Here is a 19,185-nt window from a genome sequence, read left to right as displayed (position 1 = left end):
AAATATAGGGCCTTGAACTGTCATTGTCTCCCAGGATGTGGATTGGCACAATGCTGAAACTAAAGAAAAAAAAAAAAGAGCTGGGACCTGAACCCATAACCCCCTATGACAGGGAGGGAGGGTAAGCACAGCGTCTTACATCCTTCTGGTCTGCACATCTTTAACTAGTATGTTTTTAAGTTTAAGTCGCCCAATCTGTGGTATTTTTATTACATGAACCTGAACGAATGAAGAAACACACACTTAAACACACACACACAACGCCACTCCTTCCATGGCCTTGTTAAAAATTATATATATACATATATATAAATAATATATATGACTATATATTTATATAAAAAAAAAATATATATATATAAAGGTTAATGGAACCCTGAAAGTACTTTGCAGGATATAGTTAAGTCTATTGTTGAGATAGGTGTTGAAGCTTTGAGCCAGGTAGTTTTGTTATTGTTCTTTTGTTTTATTTATTTAAATATTTACTTATTTTTAAATATCTGTATTTAAAACTGCTTATTATAAAATCAGATATGCAGAGAGAAGGAGAAACAGAGAGGAAGATCTTCCATCTGATGATTCACTCCCCGAGTATCCACAGCGGCCTGAGCTGAGCCGATCCAAAGTCAGGATCTCAGAGCCTCCTCATGGTGCAGGGTTCTAAGACTTTGGGCCATCCTCAACTGCTTTCCCAAGTCATAAGCAGGAACCTGATTAGGAAGTGGGGCTGCTGGGATTTGAATGGGATTCTGGTGTGTATGAGGTGAGGACTTCAGCTTCTAGGCTACTGAGCCAGGTGCTTCTATGGCCTTTTTTAAGTGACTACTTCTGTAAACAACTATTGGCATCGTGGAGCCATCTGTTCTTTTCAGTTCTAGAAATAGTACAAAAGAAACTGAACTCCTCTTCATTTGCTTAGAGATCTTTCGAACAATATATTTCCAGCTTTTGTGATATGGTTAATATTCAACTCCCCAAGTTTTTTTCCTTACATTTTTTTATTTATTAATTTCATTGCATTATGTGACACATTTTTTTTTTATGCACTGGAATTCCCCCCGCCCCTCCCCAAACCCTCCCCCCCGTGGTGGATTGCTCCACCTTGTTGCATTTCCATAGTTCAAATTCAGTTGAGATTCTTTCATTGGAGGTTTTGACCAATCATAAAGTCCAGCATCTTATTGTCCTGGTAAGTTCAATGGCTTCTTGGTGAGACCATTTCTGGTCTGAAGGTGGAACCAGCAGAGTATCATCCCAATCAAGTAAAAAATCCAACATAATAGTTACAACCATTTACAACATTATGGCATTAATTGACATGGTATTGATTAACCAATATGTTACTAGGGAAATGCAGGTTCTCGACCGAAACCTGTGACTTCCTCATAGACATTTCAATTTTGGTTTATATTCAACCATGTTCCATATACCTTAAAATGGCTATAGATTGCTATTCAGCTGTCTCTTGTCTATTTCAATGTTAGTATTTAGCATTTTATAGCATTGAAGCATGATTTTGCTAAACCTGGTTGTTATTCGGGTAGTCTAACTCTATCACTTTAACAGGACCAATGTCAACAGTTTAGGTGAACGTTTTTTTGGGAGGGGTGTGCAGAGAAATCCTCAACACCCCAGAGAGGAGTAACTGATCTTTGTGTCCCACCCAGTGAGTTATAAGTGCATCCCGGCTGGCCGCTTCCTGTCTGTTTCTAAGCATTCCTAGTTGTTCTCTGTCTATCTATTCTAGTTTGTTTGTTCATATGTTTGTTTGTTATGAGGGGTTTCTGGAACAATCCTGTTGGTCCTTACAAAAGAGGGTGGGGACCCAAAGTTGGAAGCAGGCAAGGGCCAGAGAAAGCTCTTCTCCCTAGTTCCGAAGGAAGTTTACTGTTCTTCTGTTTCTGCGGACCGCTCAGGGATCCTGGTTGTCGTTCTGATGACCCTGGATCCTGCAAGACAGGAATTGGGCTTCTTCCATCCCACATTGTAGATCCAAATGGGGATGGGTGACCTCAGAGTTCTTGGCCTCTGAAGGCACTCCTTTTCCCCCGTGGTCTCCTTGGCAGTAGGGATGTAGTCCTCGGTGGTCGTACTGAAAGTCCTTGGTGAGGCTCCGGGAGTCTTCAGGGTTGGGATACAAGCCTCCTTCTGTCCCCCTGCTCCACTCTGGGGTCCACCCTGCTGTATGCATATGACCTCCTCTTAAGAGGTTGTTAGGATTGCTCCTGATTCCCCCCACATGTCTTCGTAGTTTTGCTATTGTCTAATGCTGACTTGAGTCTGCTGTCTATGAGTTACCAGTTATGATCCTGATGGGTTAACCTTCTCCCGTCTTCCTCACACCTACTGGGGTGGTGTAAGATTTCTCTGCTCTCCCTCCCCATTTCCAAGTATCATAGGGCCTTACAAGTTTATTAGGTTTTACATTTCTTAATGTAGATCGTAAGCAATCTGACTCATATCGATTGTTGGTTCATTGGTTACTTCACAATGTCTTATTGCATGAGATACAGGCTGTTTGGGGTTGAAATAATATTACTGTTTCCTGGATTGACATCAGTTCATAACAGCCACATCTATCACAACAACAACAACAACATCAACAACAGAGTATAGCACCCTGATAAAATAATGCGCCACTGAGTAACCAACACATGCTTAATTAAAAGGAAACACAGAAGTCTTTTGGGAAAAATGATGCCATCGTCTGCTTCATGAGCACATGATGAATTCTACTAGTGGAAAGAGATTAAACAAAAAAAGGCAACGCAGAGTGATTCTTGGCTTTGAGTAAAGTTAACTTCCTTAATCTGGATGATATTTGTTTTATGAAATTCCATGCCATTTTTGTGATACTGTGCTTTCAAAGATATACACACACACACACACACACACACATAATAACATACATACAAACACTACAGAATAATAAAACTTCGAGTTTTGTCCAACATTTATTAGCTTCAAATTTCATCATTGTAAAGCTAATATAAATATCTTTTACTAATGAGTTTAAATTAATGCAGTATTGTCTCACACTAGGGACACTACTATTATAAGGTGAAACATAGAATGCAAACTGGCATTGACACCACCCAGTAGTTTAAATTATTTATCAGAGACAGAACTGACCTCGAGAAAACAGTGAGAATAAGTATTGCATTTCCCATGGCAACTCACTTTGAATTTTTGCTTTCAAAACCCTGTATTTTATTCCTTTTAGAATATCTATTCACAAGCTTTATCTATCTATGATTCAGTCTTTCATCATGGGACTAAACAAATATTTACTATTCTAAAGTAATTTTTAAAAGAGCAGAAACACAAAGAGTAATGTTTTTTGTAATTTTGAACAAATGATAAAAGCTTATTAAAAGTTTCTGTATTCTAAATGTCATCGAGAAAATCAAGTTTGCTTTATTATCTCTGGGAATGAAAAAGAAAAGGCATTTAGTTAAAGTATTCTGATAATACAAGTAGCTATTTTATTTTGTCCTTGTATTCTGAAGGATCACAATGACCCCATTTCAAACAAACATACAACCTCTTTTAAGACAATTCAAATTTGAACTGAGACATATTTTTCTTAAACAAACCCTGTCTGCAGAAAGAATATTACGTTTCTAATTGAAGTATTTGTTTGCAAATGCTGTTAGGGGAAAAATGCTCTAAAGCCTGTTCAATCTCTAATGAATTATACCCAAAGCTGCTGAAAAATTACTAGTCATCAGGATGTCAATACAGCTATTAATAAACATTTAGATGTTACCTTATCCTTACAAGGTAAGCAAACAGTTGCTATAAAGACTGATGAAGGGATCCACCTCCGCTCCTGCCCTCAACTCCCTACCCACACAAGATCCATCACCTACATTTCTGTGGCTCAAGACACTCTGCCTCCAGTAGCAGCCTAAATATTCTTGGAATATCTCCTCCAGGGAAAGCTAGCTTGTCTACCGTGCCATCAACAAGATGCCCCCCGACTCTTGAATCTGTCATGAAAATGCAGAAAGTAGAGCATGCATGTTTATTGTGGGCATGAACCTCAACAAGCAGCACATCACACAGGCCGTGAAGAAGCTTTCAGACACCTGTGTGGCCAAACCAGTAGCTTGACCAGGTCTGCTGAAGACTGGAGGGTGTGGGTTGGACTGGTTCCTGATTATGATGCCTCGGATGTTGTCAACAGAATTAGGATTATCTGAACTAAATCCAGCCAGCTAATTCAAATATATTTTTTCATTTTTTTTTCAAGAAGTTTATGTGATAAAAGCTGCAAATCACTATAAAAGTGAAGGGGTCCCAAATTAAGTATAACAAAGAATCTTCTTTTCTAAGATACCTTTAAACTAAGATTTAAGAGTCTTTGAAAAAAAGATTGATCTTCACTATGACAGAGTAAATCCATTAATCTATAGTGGTGTGCTCATATTGTCATCAAGCATGGCAGGAATCATTTTAATATGGCTGTTAGCACAATGGTGTGTAAGACTCCTTCCCATTTCCAGTCTGCTTTATTTGCAGCACCTCAATATATGTAACTGAAGGCTTGGTCATGTTTTTGTTACCTGAAACACAGGGACCATCTATCAGTGCCAAAGGCAGGAACCTGATCCCACATATCTAGTTATTTCACACTTGCACATCATTCAGAAAGCTCAATTATTTCAGAATTTACTCTTAACTGTCCAAGTTGTATCCACAAAAGTGAGGCATTTATCAGCAGTATAGCTTTAATTCCTAATCTTGTTAACTGCATGTTGTAAAATACCAGCCAGCCAATCTCTCAACTTTGGGAAAGTAATAATTTTTAATTTCTTTCAGACATTTCTTAGTTTATCTTCATCATTTCTGTCTTTAAATACAGTCGAGTCTTGTTTTTTAATCAATCCAGTGTACGTAAGCCCTTCCTGAACAAACTGTAATCACTTGAAGTTGTTGTTAAATGAAAGTTGGCGGTGTTGCCTCATTATTGAAAACTGGATAAGAGATGGGGTGGAGCAAACTTTGCCCAGTTATATCACATTTGAAATTTTGATTCTCTGCAGAATTGCTAAGTCCTACAGTTCTTACTAACTGGTGAGGAAAAAAAGTAAACCATTTGTATGCAGATTTAAATGTACTTCTTTTGATGTGGTAGAAAAAAACAAATAAGCTAAGTATAAAATTCAGATAATAAGTGAATTGAATTCAGGAAAACATTAAAAGAAACAGGTCTCCAAGCTGATGACAGTTCAGAATGGTCCTGAGTAGTCAGTCTTTATATAGATGAGAATATGTGAAATCAAGAAAATAAACCACCTCAAAAGTGGTAGCAGGATGCTACCAACATTTATATCTTGACTGTACACATGAATATGTTTGGTATAATGCAAATAATGCAAATTTTATTTGAATGTAGCATATATAGAAAAATGAAATATTGAAACAGGAAGTGAAATAGAGTTAAAAGAATGGGGAAGGGAATATCAGTATCCACCTTTTACAAAATGATAATATGCATTTTTTGATGAATCTAGAGTTGAATGTCCTATACACAGTGTTAGTAAAGATAATCAAAGGGATAATAAAACATCATGATATGGCTGTTCTAATGGGGTGTCATATGAGTGGTAGCGCACTGATTCAATTGTAATTTCAAATGAACTAGAACCTTTTCATAGACTGAGCCCTCAATAGCCACAGATTTTTCATCTGATGGTTCAACTAATTGAATATTTTCAAATAAAAATATTCAAGACATATGTATCTGTACTGACATGCAGGCATTTTTGTAACAATTTGTTAAATAATACAGTACAACAGTTTATATACAGATACATTGTGGTAGGTTTTATAAGCAATCTGGAGATGATTGAAAATATATAAGAAAACAGATGTAGGTTATATGCAGGTAATATGATATGATAATGTAATGGAGATGAGCAGCCTTAGATTTGAGTACCACATGTCATGCCTGGTGTGATAATCCAGTGGCTCAAATCCTTGCCTTGGAGATGCTCAGCATCTTATATAGGTGCTGCTTCTTGTCCTAGCTGCTCTACTTCCCTTCCAGCTCCCTGGCTGTGATCTGGGAAAGCAGTCAAGAAAGTCCCCAAAGTCTCGGGACCCTAGACCTATGTGGAAGACCCAGAACAGGCTTCTTTCTCCCGGCTTCAGATCAGCTAAGCTCCAACGCAGCTCTCGCTCAGTTCCAGCTACTTGGGGAGTGAAACTGTGGACAAAAGATCTTCCTCTCTGTCTGCTTCTCTCATCAAATCTGACTCAAGAGCTCATGTTTTGAATTGAGACTTTTGCTTCAATCTAGAATTCTACTGCTCTGCCATCTTGGAAGTAGATTTTATCACTCAGCATCCATGTGCCAAACAGTCATATCAAAGACTTGGCTGGAATAGTAGGCTCTTGGACTTGACTTAGGTTTGGACTGGTCCAGTTCTGATTTTTGTAGAAGGAAGTAGATGAGGAAAAGTCTATCTATGTCTTTTTTTTTTTCAAACAAAACAATAATGGCTTACTTTTCATGTAATTTTAAAAAATTCATCTGAGATGAAAGTCAAATTCATGTTTAGAAAAATCCATAGATTCTGTATATCATTTTATATAAATTATGAAAACAGCAAATTTCAGGAAAGGGAAAGATGTAAAAATACTTTGGAAAAGACTGATAGTTTTATTCTTCAAGTTAAACCACAGATTTTATGACCCAATGACTCTTCTCTGGGAAAAAGAAACATACTACTTTATGGCAGCTTTAATAAGTCAAAAACAGGAAACAATTTAGATAAATCTCAAAAAAAGATAAATAGATGAATGGTGATACATCTGCAAACAAGAGTATAATTCAGTAATGAAAAGAAAATGAGCAATTTATTCATCTAATTTACACATGAATGAATGCAAAAGATATGCCGAGTATAAGAATCTAGTTTCAAGAGATTGTACACTAGTGGCTCAAGTCCATGCCTTGCTTGTTCCAGGATCGCACATGGTGCCCTTTTGTATCCTGTCTACTCTGCTTGCATTCAAGCTCCCTGATTGTGACCTGAGAAAGAATTAGAGAATGGCCCAAAGCTGTGAGAGACCTGGAAGGAGCTCCTGGCTCCTGGCTTCAGATCATGTCAGCTCCGGCCATTTCAGCCACAAGGAGAGTGAACCAGTGGATGGAAGATCTTTATGTCTTTCCTTCTGTCTGTACATATAACTTTCCAATGAAAATAAAGAAATTTGTTTAAAAAAAAGATTGTATACTTTGTGAGGGCAAAAATACAAGGAGAAAAACCATTCACTGGGACCTAGCACTTGGAGTGGGTATATAAGAGCATGGAAAGAGAATTCAAGTAAATTCTTTAGAACAAAAGAATATCCCTATTACCTATATTATAGGTAATATAGGTAATATTATTATTATTACCTATAATAATGGTTCAGCAAAAACTTATAGTGAATTTTATGCTAAAATGAGTTTTAGTTTAACTATTTTAAATAACATAAAACATGTGTTTTTTCCAGGTGACATAAATAAAAGATGGAAGTCAACATTCAAAGGAGATTAAGAAAGGGAGACAGAAATGTCAAATGCAAAGCAAAACCCTCCTTAGGGAAGTCCCACCATCATATGTAGGAAAACAACAAAGCATGGGTGATCCCAACTGCACTAGACAGGAGTGCAGTCCAGTGTAGATAAAATGTTCTACTGATTGGCAATCACACTGAAGTGGAAAACTCCAAGAACAAACAGATAATACTCCTCCAAAGTTCAAGAAGTACTTTCCAAATTGATGCCAAAGTTCTAAAAACAGACATTTACCCATTTTTTAAAACAATAAATCATACTTTGCCCAGAGAGAGAACTACAGATGCAATGATTTAGTAGACTTTGTCAGACATGAAGAAACGAAGACAATGTGTCAATGATTGCTCCTTTACAGGATCCAAGAACAGCTGGAGAAAGTATGGGACAACAACATGCCAATATATTCACTAGTTGGTGTGATAGTCCAGTGTAAAACATACATTCTTAGCATCTGGTAAAGTATTTCTCTTAACAGAGGAGACCAAATTTTGAAAGACCCCTACTGCAAGGCAAACGCCTTTGTCAAGGGTCTGTTTTTGTGTCTAATAGGCCATATTCTTAAGGACAAGTAAAGTTATTATTTATGAATGGTGAAAGAGAAGTGATGTATCTCTGAAAGCAAATGAGATGATTTAGAATATAGATGTAATATTAACCAGTAAATGAGGATAAAGATAAGACCAGTAAGTGATTCAACTTAGTTATGCAGTCTAAGAAAATGTAAAAAGAAAATAAAAATTGTGTGAGCATGCAAAGGTATGTATGTGTGAAAAGAGATTTTAGCTTATAGGACATAGTACCATCAACCGGAACTCCATTCACAATCTCTTCCTCACCACCAACCTATGCCCATCCACTCTAAAAGGTCCAGTAAAGTCTACAGTATATTACAGAGGAAGAAAAAAAGAAAAAAATCTGGTATCCACACAAGTTACACAAGGTTCAAACAGAGCTGATCCTTGAAATTTGGGGGATAGGTGATATTTGAGTTAGCTAACTGTTTGAACGGTCTTTGCTAACACTTTCCAAAAAATCAATACATAACTGACTGCTACAGCATTTCTGTAAATTACTTTCTGCAGCTGTCCTGATGAAGTACACCAAGTGAAATATATAACCTCTGGCTTTACATGGGAGTTTGGGAGTGGATGTGCTTTTCCAGGGTAAATTTCACAAAGAAAATCCCCCTGTTCAATTCTGAAATATTTTTCTTCAACGACAGGTTCTTATATTTCACTATCAGATACCTTCAAAGGCATCTTGTGAGGTTACAAGGAGTTTGATGTCTGTTGTCCTGAGAGCATTAATCTGTATTTTGCCTTTATATATTCTGCTTGGTCTTTTCATATTGCATTGCTGCATTTGGCACCAATAAGAAGAAAAATAAATTAGTAGAGTAGGCTTTATTGCCGATTTAAAGACGAGAAAGTCGAGGGTCAAGTAGCAACATATTCAGGTTCACAGTGCTTGTAACTGGTAAAGACAGAAATTAAATTCAGTATAGTTTTCCTTTGTTCTTGTTTTGTGTTATTTGCATCAGAGTGACATTCAATTTTAGACAAATCTTAAACATTTTTAAATCTTGAAAATGTGTTGAAAAAGTTTACCCAGCGTATCTGAAAATGGAAAAGAAAGGGGTGGAGGAGAGAGAAAGATATTCATTTCTGCTGCAAAGTTGACAGCATGTGGGTATTCAAATAAATCCAACGAATAAAAAGAAAAATATTGTGGTGCCACAATTTAGGGATAAGCATAAATAAACTCATGGGAAATTATTTCCTTAAAATAAGAAAAAATATGCAAGCATTAAATTATTATATTTACATTCAAATTTAGCAAGTAGATGTTCAAATATGTTTGTTTCATTCTTTACTTTCTGGAGCAGAATAAGGATGTCTATTTCCAAACAGAACATTGAGAAATTATTCTATTTTAAGATAACAGCTTTGATTGTTTTTGTTTTATAGATGTCCATTTCAGATACTACTTGATTATAATAATTTTAAGATGTGTTATGACACTTTTATAATGTGTCATTGTTAAATTCTCATAAAAAATCCTGTCTCAAATTGCTTTTTGCTCCATTATTGCCTCTGTTCTTTTTTTTTGCATGCTTGAAGAACGCATTATGTAAATATGTTTCATTTATCTGTGAAAAGTATAACTATTTTGTCTGCCCTATAGGCTGTATTTCATGTAATTGCTTTTTTTTTTTTTTAGAATTTTTCCTCACTCAAGATAATTATCTGACTCTAAAGTGTTGAAAGTTCTATGAGAGGCCTTTGCAGGATAGGGGGAACCAATATTTTCAAGAACTTATTTTGGGAAGAAAATCATAGAAGGCCAGAGAGCTTCTGTCTGAGCTTATGAACAAGGATTTGTTTAGCCCTGTATTATTATTTATGTTAGCATTACTACATAAACTTACATTAAACACTCATCAACCTTTTATATACTCTTTTTTCATTTTGAAAGAATTTCAAACTCAAAGAAAGTAAAAAAAATTAAAGTAAAAAATTCTGCAGTTTTTACATAGTTTTCTTTATATAACCAGAAAAACAAATCAAGAATTAACCTTGATACAGAAATAATAAGTAAAGTGTAGATTTTATTATTATTTCACAAGTTGGTCCAAATGCCTTTTATTTGTTCACATGCCTTATGCACTTAGTGTGTCTTGTATTCAATTTGATGCTCCTTAAGTTTGCTTTTATTTGTAACAGTTTTTCCTTGATTTTTGTGATGCTGACACTTCTGGGAATTAATGGCCAATTTTCTTTGTAGGATGTTCCTTTGCACGTGCGTGTGTGTGTGCGATTAGATAAATGTACATAACTAAGAATGCAAAGAGAGATGCATGCTGTCTAGGTTGCTTAATAAAGTAATGTCTTATCAGAAGTGAAATTTCCCTATCATAAAGTTAGCAGTTTTTCTTTTGTGTACAACAGCTGTTTGGAAGCAGACAGACTACACAAATAATCTGTTTCTACTTAAATTTTTATTCCAAACATCTAGTGTTCATCAATACATCATGTGTATATATATGATCGTTACTATGAGATGCCCAAGACTTTCTGGTTCTGTTATTTCTTTTACATTTTAGAGTAAGAAATTTCTGTGAAAGTTGTCCCTTCCACTGCTTAAATTGTTCAGTTATTTACTACTGTAATGATTGATTCACAGATACTTATTGTATTCTATCAGTTATAATCCAGTAGCATTAATTTTGGTGCTTGAATCCAAGATTCTTGTTTGTTGATAGTGCCTTTCAGTTGATTTGGGTACCTTTTCTACATACTCCAACATTTAATGAGCATACCCTTGATTTCCTGGGATACAAGATCGCCTGATCACCTCTTGTGCTTTTCTTGTCCCAGTCCTGAAAATAATCACTTATCCAAGGTGTCTTTTATGTTGAGAAAAAATATTTAGAGGCCAAGATCTGGGCATATCTTCACAGAACTCAGTAGCTAAATGATTTTTACAATATATAGAACTACAAATTATTTTTGTGCTACTCCATGCAAACACTCATCCTTATTTACCTCTGAATCTATACGTATGTATGTGTGTTCACATGTCGAAATGAATTAATAATACTACTCCAGTTGAATCTCCAATGAATTCCACAACATATAATTTTCAAGAATTCCTTATCAGTAATTTTTTTCTCTAGTAATAAGAAACTTGGCTCTGAAAACCCATAACAAATTTACTTATTTCTTTAGTCCTAATATGTATGTTAAGTACTACTAGAATTGCTAAAATAAATTTACAAGAAGAACATACAAATATAGAGCCAAAATATTATTCTCCCAATTTGACTCTGGTATGTTAACTTTAGACCTGATGAGCCATATTCTGTGATCTCCCAAGATAATTGATTATTTCTTGACACTTTCTTTTAACAGTTTTGCTTTTGTGTATGTATCTAATCATGCTGTATCCTGACACGAATAATTTTATTTCTTATTTTCATTCTGCTTATCTTTATGTTTCCTTATCTAATTGCTATCATTAAGATCTCTAGTAGAAGACTGATGTAATAAGGATTCATTCTTACTTTGTTCTCAATTTTAACAGGATTTGGCCTATAAAGATGAAATATAATGCTAGCTACAGACTTATGGATTTTCACTTTCATGTTAAAAGGGAATCTTATTCTATAAAGATTATTCAGGTTTGCATTTCAAATGACAAGATATCACAGAACATACCGAGGTAATGTTTTTCATATATGCCAACTATACAGGACAGTAAGAGAAATGAGCTCCAGGAAAGCATCAAGTATTTGAGAGACATCAAGGTACAAACCCCCAGGATTTTCCTAAATCAAACAGCATACACTCTGTCTCCAGATTAAACAACCAAAACGTCTGCGATGAATCTTGGACTCAGGAGAGCCTGTTCATAGAAGTTCCCAGCAGGGTCTCTAATGACCCACTGGTCATGAAACCAAATCAAGCTTTCTCAAGGATTACACAAGTTAAAAGCCGTGAACAAACACGCTGGCTCTGGATGTCTCCAGAGAAGATTTGGACTTTAAACAGCACCTCATAAATCAGTAGGTAATTGGTTAGCAGGACCATGAACTTTATCTTAGCTAAGAACCAAAGTCAGCTCTCCAGTAATCTCCTGAGATAAACACAGAACTGACCCAATGCAGGTAAAAAAAAAAAAAAAAAAAAGAGCTTCATCCGACAAACATTTCTAAAACGGATAAGGTTTTGCAAACAATGAATGTAAATTTTCCTAAAGCTTTTACTGTATTCATCAATATGATCACATATTCTTCCTCTGTATACTTTTAAATGACAAATTGTATCAATTGACATTTAAATTATAAATCTACCTTGATTTCCAGGATAAAATGCTGGTCGCTATCTATTATTGGAAATGACATGCTAATATTTTTGTTGAGGATTTTTTGTGCCTCTATTGCTAAGAGATATTGATCTGTCATTTTCTTTAATACTTTTATATGATTTACATACCTTGACAATTTCATTGTGATATTGTAAATATGGCTTATTTCTGTTAGAGTTTTTTAATGTATAATGAGATTCATTAATTTTTATTTATTTTCAACATCTTTGGAAAGGGGAATTTGGAAGAGATAATCTGACATCTGCTGGTTCACTTCCCATAAAAGCCAGGGCTGGGCCAAAGTCAAGCCAGAAGAAACCTAGGAGTCCAACCAGGCATCTCATGTGGGTGACAATCTGAGTTATCGTCCTTTGACGCCCTGGTCACATTATCAGCAAGGCAGATCAAAAGTGGTTGAGTCGAGACTTGAACCAGCAATCCAATACTGGACACGAGTGTTCCAAACAGTGGCTTAAACTGCTACAAAATGATGTCCAATACCACATTGTTATCATAATTTATTATACTGTCCAACGTATTTTACACCATGAGACCGTTCTTGTGTCTGTATGACTTCTTAATGCCTTTGTGAATATCTTTTCACAATTCTGTAAAATGAATTCCCTAGGAAAGATTCAAATTTCTCTCACCAGGAACTTTACTTCAACTTCACTTAATAAAGGATATTTCACTGACATGAAACTTCTTATTTATTCTTATTTAAGAAAGGGGAGGAGTGAAAGAGCAAGTTCCCAGCTACTGTATCATTCCTCACACAACTGCAATCTTCAGTGCTGTGCCAGGCTGAAGCCAGGAGCAGGCACTCGGTTCTGTTCTCTCATAACAGTGGCACAACAGTTTGAAATATCAATTGCTACTACCTGGGATCCCCATTCGTATCTAGAATCAGAATTTAAATCCAAGTAATGCAAATTGAGATGTGAATGTCCTAACACTTGGTTTCACTGCTAAATGTGTTACCTCTCCTGATGCTTATACACGTGTTGCTTCTCTCCCTTCGCCCCCTGTGCGGGTATGGTATACCGGAATGTGATTTGGTTGATATTTATGTAGTTTGATGTTTCCTTAGCTCCCCCCCCCTTTTTTTTTTGGTATGACCTGATTTCTGTTACTAATTATGGAAACTCTCAGGTCACCATTTCTTCCAATATTTCTTCTTTTTACAGATATGCCCCCTGCTCTTCACACTGGGGTGCCAGTTTTCTGTATTAGAGCTTTGCTACTGAACTCTTTCTTTTATGTCGTCCCTCAAGATTTTAGGTTCCTTTTAGCCTTGGTTTTATTTACAGTTTGAAGCTAATTTGCATTTCAAGTTTCTATCTTCAAGTTTATTCTTTATTCACTTGTTAAATCTATTTATGAATCCATGGAAGATAATTCTCACATAGTTTGCTTTTGTTCCTGTGTTTTTTTTTGCCACATTTCTTCTTTATTCTTTCTTACAAAAGGTTGCATTTTTTACTAAACTATTTATCTATTACTCTGTATTTTCCTCATATTGTTTTAGGTCATGTAAGCTACTTATCAGTTGCAACTTGACAGTCGGGTCTAACTTAAGTTCTATTAACTGCTTTATCTTTTTGCAATCTGCTTTAGATTGCTTTTTTATCATATATTTGGTGTTTAGATATGACATAACAGAGACAAAGGTAAGTAATCTATAGTTTCCTGTTTGTTTTAATTTTAATGGCCTGGCTGGTACATATCTTCACATCTATTAGATCAGGAGCATGGATGTGTTCGTTAGTTTAGCGAAAATCTGGTTTTGAGGCTTTGGTATGCTATAGTTAGGTGCACAAAAATATTCTCTTAAAACGTTCTAGTCCCTGGGCCCGGTGCAGTGGTCTAGCTGCTACAGTCCTCGCCTTGAACATGCCAGGATCCCATATGGATGCTGGTTCTAATCCCAGCAGCTCCACTTCCCACCCAGCTCCCTGCTTCTGTCCTGGGAAAGCAGTCAATGGTCTGAAGCCTTGGGACCCTGCACCTGTATGGGAGACCTGGAAGAAGTTCCTGGTTCCTGGCTTCAGATTGGCGCAGCACCGGCCGTTGTGGACACTTGGGGAGCGAATCATCGGACGGAAGATCTTTCTCTCTGTCTTTCCTCCTCTGTATATCTGACTTGGCAATAAAAATAAATAAATCTTAAAAAAAATGTAGTCCCACCTTAGATTTAATATGGAAGAAGATTTGAAAGAGTTTGCCTTTTATTTTTTTTTCTTCATATTTGTTCTTCTCCCAACCATGCATTCTTGTATACTGTGCCCTGATCTGTCTCCATATCCTTGAGTCTATGGGCACGACTCACAGCTATCTGTCACTTAAGGCTGTTAGAGTTACAGTGGCAACTGATTACGGAGATGCAGGAGCAGCAATGTTTCCATGGTGTTTCTTTATCCTCAGTGTTAGGCAATATGAGCCTGGTTTCCAGAGCTACTGTATTTCTGTAGCGAGGTAGGCAGCTAGTTCAGGATCACAAGCTTGGAAGCCAGTTTCCCACCACCACGTAGATGTTCCCTCCTGCCCACCTGTGATGCCCACCTATCATCGCCTGGAACCTCAGAGGGTCTGATATTGTGTTGTTAGGTAACCATTCCCTTCACAAAGCCCCCTATAACGGCTCATAATAAGGACAGGCTCTCTCTCTCTCTCCTGTGCTTCTGTCGCTCTGGCACTCTCTTGGCCTCCCCAAGACCTACTTGCTCTCTGGCTTCTCATGGACAGACTCTGAGGACAGGTATCCCTTGAGCATGGCCCCTGTGTGTCTATATTCCTCACCCTCTGTTCACTGCTGGGGTGGGACAATGAAGACAGCAAAGCTAAGATGCTTTGTTGGGGGTTCCAGGAGAGATGAGGCCTCGCAGAAGTGGAATGTGGACAGAGAAGCCAGGGAAAGGTGAATGCCTGCAGCTTTGTAAGTGCATCCAGGTCATTTGTTGCATGTCTCGTAGGATAACTTACATTGTTGGGGAAGCTAAGACATAGGTCTTCAGTTTAATAGATGGACTTCAGAGTGATGAGCATTTGTTCCTCTTGGGGATACGATTGACTGGATTGCCATATGGACTTGTGATTTGCTATTTCTTGTGGGCCCTGTTATCACCAAGCTTGGTTCATAAAGACTTCTTAATAAACCTTAGACACGTCTGGTGCGATTGCTCACATCTCGCAACATTTCCACTCTCCAAGTTCATTTTGTTTTAACATAGAACTTGTTTTATTTACATAAAGTGAACAAATTTCACATGTTTAACAATGTAGATTTAGGAACAAAGTGATACATCTCATAAGTTACCTTGGAACTTAGAAACAGTTAGATTTATAACCTTTCTGAAAAAAAAAGTCCCTTCTTCTAATCACATAGACCATGGTTTATTTGTGCTTTCATTAAATTTCTTACATTCACATGTTTGTTTCCAAATTTTGAAATAACATTTTTCTATGCCAAGCCCCCCAGTTTAGAAACAGTTTGTGTTAAAAAATGTGATACACAACAAAGGCTACCCCTGCCATTACACACATTCACAAAACACGGCAACTCAGAGGGCCACATGCCTACATTGAGGGGGAAGACTAGTTTTTAAGTAACCCACCTCGAGCACTCTCGTGAATGTTCAAATTTGTAGCAACATTTTATTTTCTAACACCTCTCCTGAGATAAAATTTATATACCATAAAATTAGCCATTTAAAACACATAATATAATTGTACATAATGTTTGCCCTCTTATTTTATTACCTCATAAATTGCTATTATGGTCAGCAAAGTATGATTTTAATAAGCTTGTCTTCTTGTTTTGCATTTTCTTCAATTATTTGCATAACGCAAGCCACATATTTCATGTGCAATAAACACAGTTTTATTGACTGAATGCATAATATCAATTTTAAGCAGGTCCAATAATTCTGAAGAACTAGCTATGTTCTGACAGTCGCAATGTTCAGGGATCTAAACAACATAAAAACAAAGTAATTCCAATGAATTTATTAAAAAGTACCTTAATTACTAATCTTATAAACTCTATTGTAAACATAATTTTTAATGAATCTATCATCAGGGTATTGAAAACATGTTAATAAATAAGAAAAAACAAATTTAATAATTTATTACTGAAATATATAGTAAAAGCATTTCCTATATAAAGAATTCTGTGTTTCACAAATAAGAATTTGGGGAAATATAAGTTCTCTCTACTCAATGTCCAAAGTACTGTTTTTAGACATTTTCTATATTTGACAAATTTACTGGAAATGCCAATAATTTGATTTGGCACAACATCCTCAAGAATGTTCCGTTACAATTCCCACACAACTTAAAAAAAAAAAGACAAAAAACCATGAATAACAAAAATAAACCAAAGCAAAACAAATCTGATTCAGAAGAACAGGAATGAAGACACTGTATTTTACAGTTTTAACACTTAAACTCATTTCTCCAATATTCAACCTCCACTGAGGTTATTATAAGACCAAACTTCAGGGTGTATATGTTCTAGGTCTAGGACCCATTTTTTAATCTCCATAACGTTGCAAGTCTGCTGTCAGGAGCATTTTCTTCCATTAGGGACTAGAAGTCTTTACACAATCTGTGTTAAAAAAAATTCATAAATCATCTAAAACACAGCTGCCCGTATTTTCAGTCAGGCATGACAAAAATATTCCAGACATAGCTTGCATTTTTGTCTCTACCAAGCTTAAAGAAAACACAACTAATCACAGCAAGTCAGTAAAATTTGTCTCCCATGTCACTAGATCCATAATTCCTGTATTTTTTTGTTTATTTGTTTCAAGTCTGAACTTTCTTACATCATTTCACTGTTCAATTTTTTTCATCCTTTGTCACACCAGGTGAAAATTCCATATCAGTCACTTAACTTGTAACGAAAATGAGTTTGAAATGAAGGACAATGGTTTCTCCTTTAGTTATGCAGGCATCTCAGAATTCACACTTGGCATATATCCCCTAAAGATGAATGCCTTCATCCTTTTACAGTCACATACAGCAATAGTCAGGGACTTTCAATATGGAAAGAACTCCAGAGGATGGACTGTGGAATAATCGGGCTTCAATTTACTGTGAAAACCTTCCAGGCATGGTAACAGCTCTTCCGTTTGTTTTTGGTTTGCTTCGTTTTTTCTTTTTGTTCATCCATGCTTTTAAGAGCTTGATGCATGCCATTTCTTAATACAGCAAATACTGTGGGAACCAGTGCTTTATCCTTAAGAATGTAGCTGCCCTTCTGACTTTGTAGATGAAGCATGCTTATGCTTTATTGTACAAGAAGTCTTATGTTTTTAAAGCAAATAAAGGTGTTTAAAAAAAAAAAAGAATGTAGCTGCCCGACAGACAAGATTTCCTTATGAAAGCTCACGAACATGTGAGAGCTTCAAGAAGAGATGAGCACCTTATTGACACCACTCTCCTGGCTCCTGCCCCCAAGCTAACGTAAGGAATCGCTTTTGGAGAGGTACGATTCCAACAATAGTCAAGAAAGTGGAAGATCAATTTGGGTCCACCACTCCCATTGACCATACCTCCATTATTGTCGTCCAAATAAAACAAATAAATATGTAAATCTTTCTTTCCTTCATTTTTTTTTGGGGGGGGGGGTGCAGCAGACAGTTCTCGTCCCGTGAATTTTTCAAGCCCAGTGCTGGCTCTTCTGCACTTTTGGGGAGTGAATCAGTGGAAGATGTTTTCTCTGCCCATTCTTCATTTTCTCTTTAACTCCACCTTTCAAATAAATAAATAAAAGAAAGTTAACCTTTAGGCCCAACATGGTAGCCTAGTGGCTGAAGTCCTAACCTTATATCCTCCAGAATCCCATATGGGTACTGGTTCTAATCCCGGCAGCCCTGCTTCCCATCCAGCTCCCTGCTTGTGGCCTGGGAAAACAGTCAAGGATGGCCCAAAGTCTGGGAGCCTGCACGCATATAAGAGACCCAGAAGAGGCTCCGGGCTCCTGGCTTCGAATTGGCAAAGTTTTAGCTGTTGTGGCCACTTGGGGAGTAAATCAACAGACGGAAGTTCTTCATCTCTGTCTCTGCTCCTCTCGGTATATTTGACTTTGTAATAAAAAAATAAATATTTAAAAAAATGTACACAAAAAACACTAAATGAAAAATACAATTAGAAGATCATATCCAGATCATAATGATTTCAACTAGGTTAATATAATAAAAATCAAAAAGGAACAGTGTGACAGATATTTAAGATTTTATATAACATGTGTCCAATAGCTTTGGATTCAAACACAAAGGAGCTTGAAACTTTGTATAAAATTGACTATGTTTGGGATTTTGATTAAGTTATTTAATTTTATTATATACTATTAAGGTAATAGTTCACTCACAGAGAGTGCCAGCATGTGGTAGATTTTAAAACTGATTGGAGATTATTTTCATCTTGCTCATGTGATAGGATTCTACAGCTCTTTTTTTTATCAAAAAGTAGAACTTATTTCTCCTCTGTTTGAATCTGAGTTAATCATGTCCCATTCATTGATTCACAAATCATTGCCATTAGGATGCAAGCAAAAACTAAGTAGTTGTGTTAGTTCTTCTCATTGAGTATTCTCTTTTAGTACCTGCACCACCATCCTGTGACAGTTTCTAGGCTGGGCCTGCTGCTTTACGAGAGAAATATATCCCAGTCTATGATGACTGTAGCTGACCTCCAGACAACTCCTCATCGTGGAGCCTCAGAGCGGAGCAGCAGGTCACTGC

Source organism: Ochotona princeps, chromosome 18 (assembly GCF_030435755.1).
Source record: "Ochotona princeps isolate mOchPri1 chromosome 18, mOchPri1.hap1, whole genome shotgun sequence".
NCBI lineage: Eukaryota > Metazoa > Chordata > Mammalia > Lagomorpha > Ochotonidae > Ochotona > Ochotona princeps.
Note: the sequence above shows the minus strand (reverse complement) of the source record.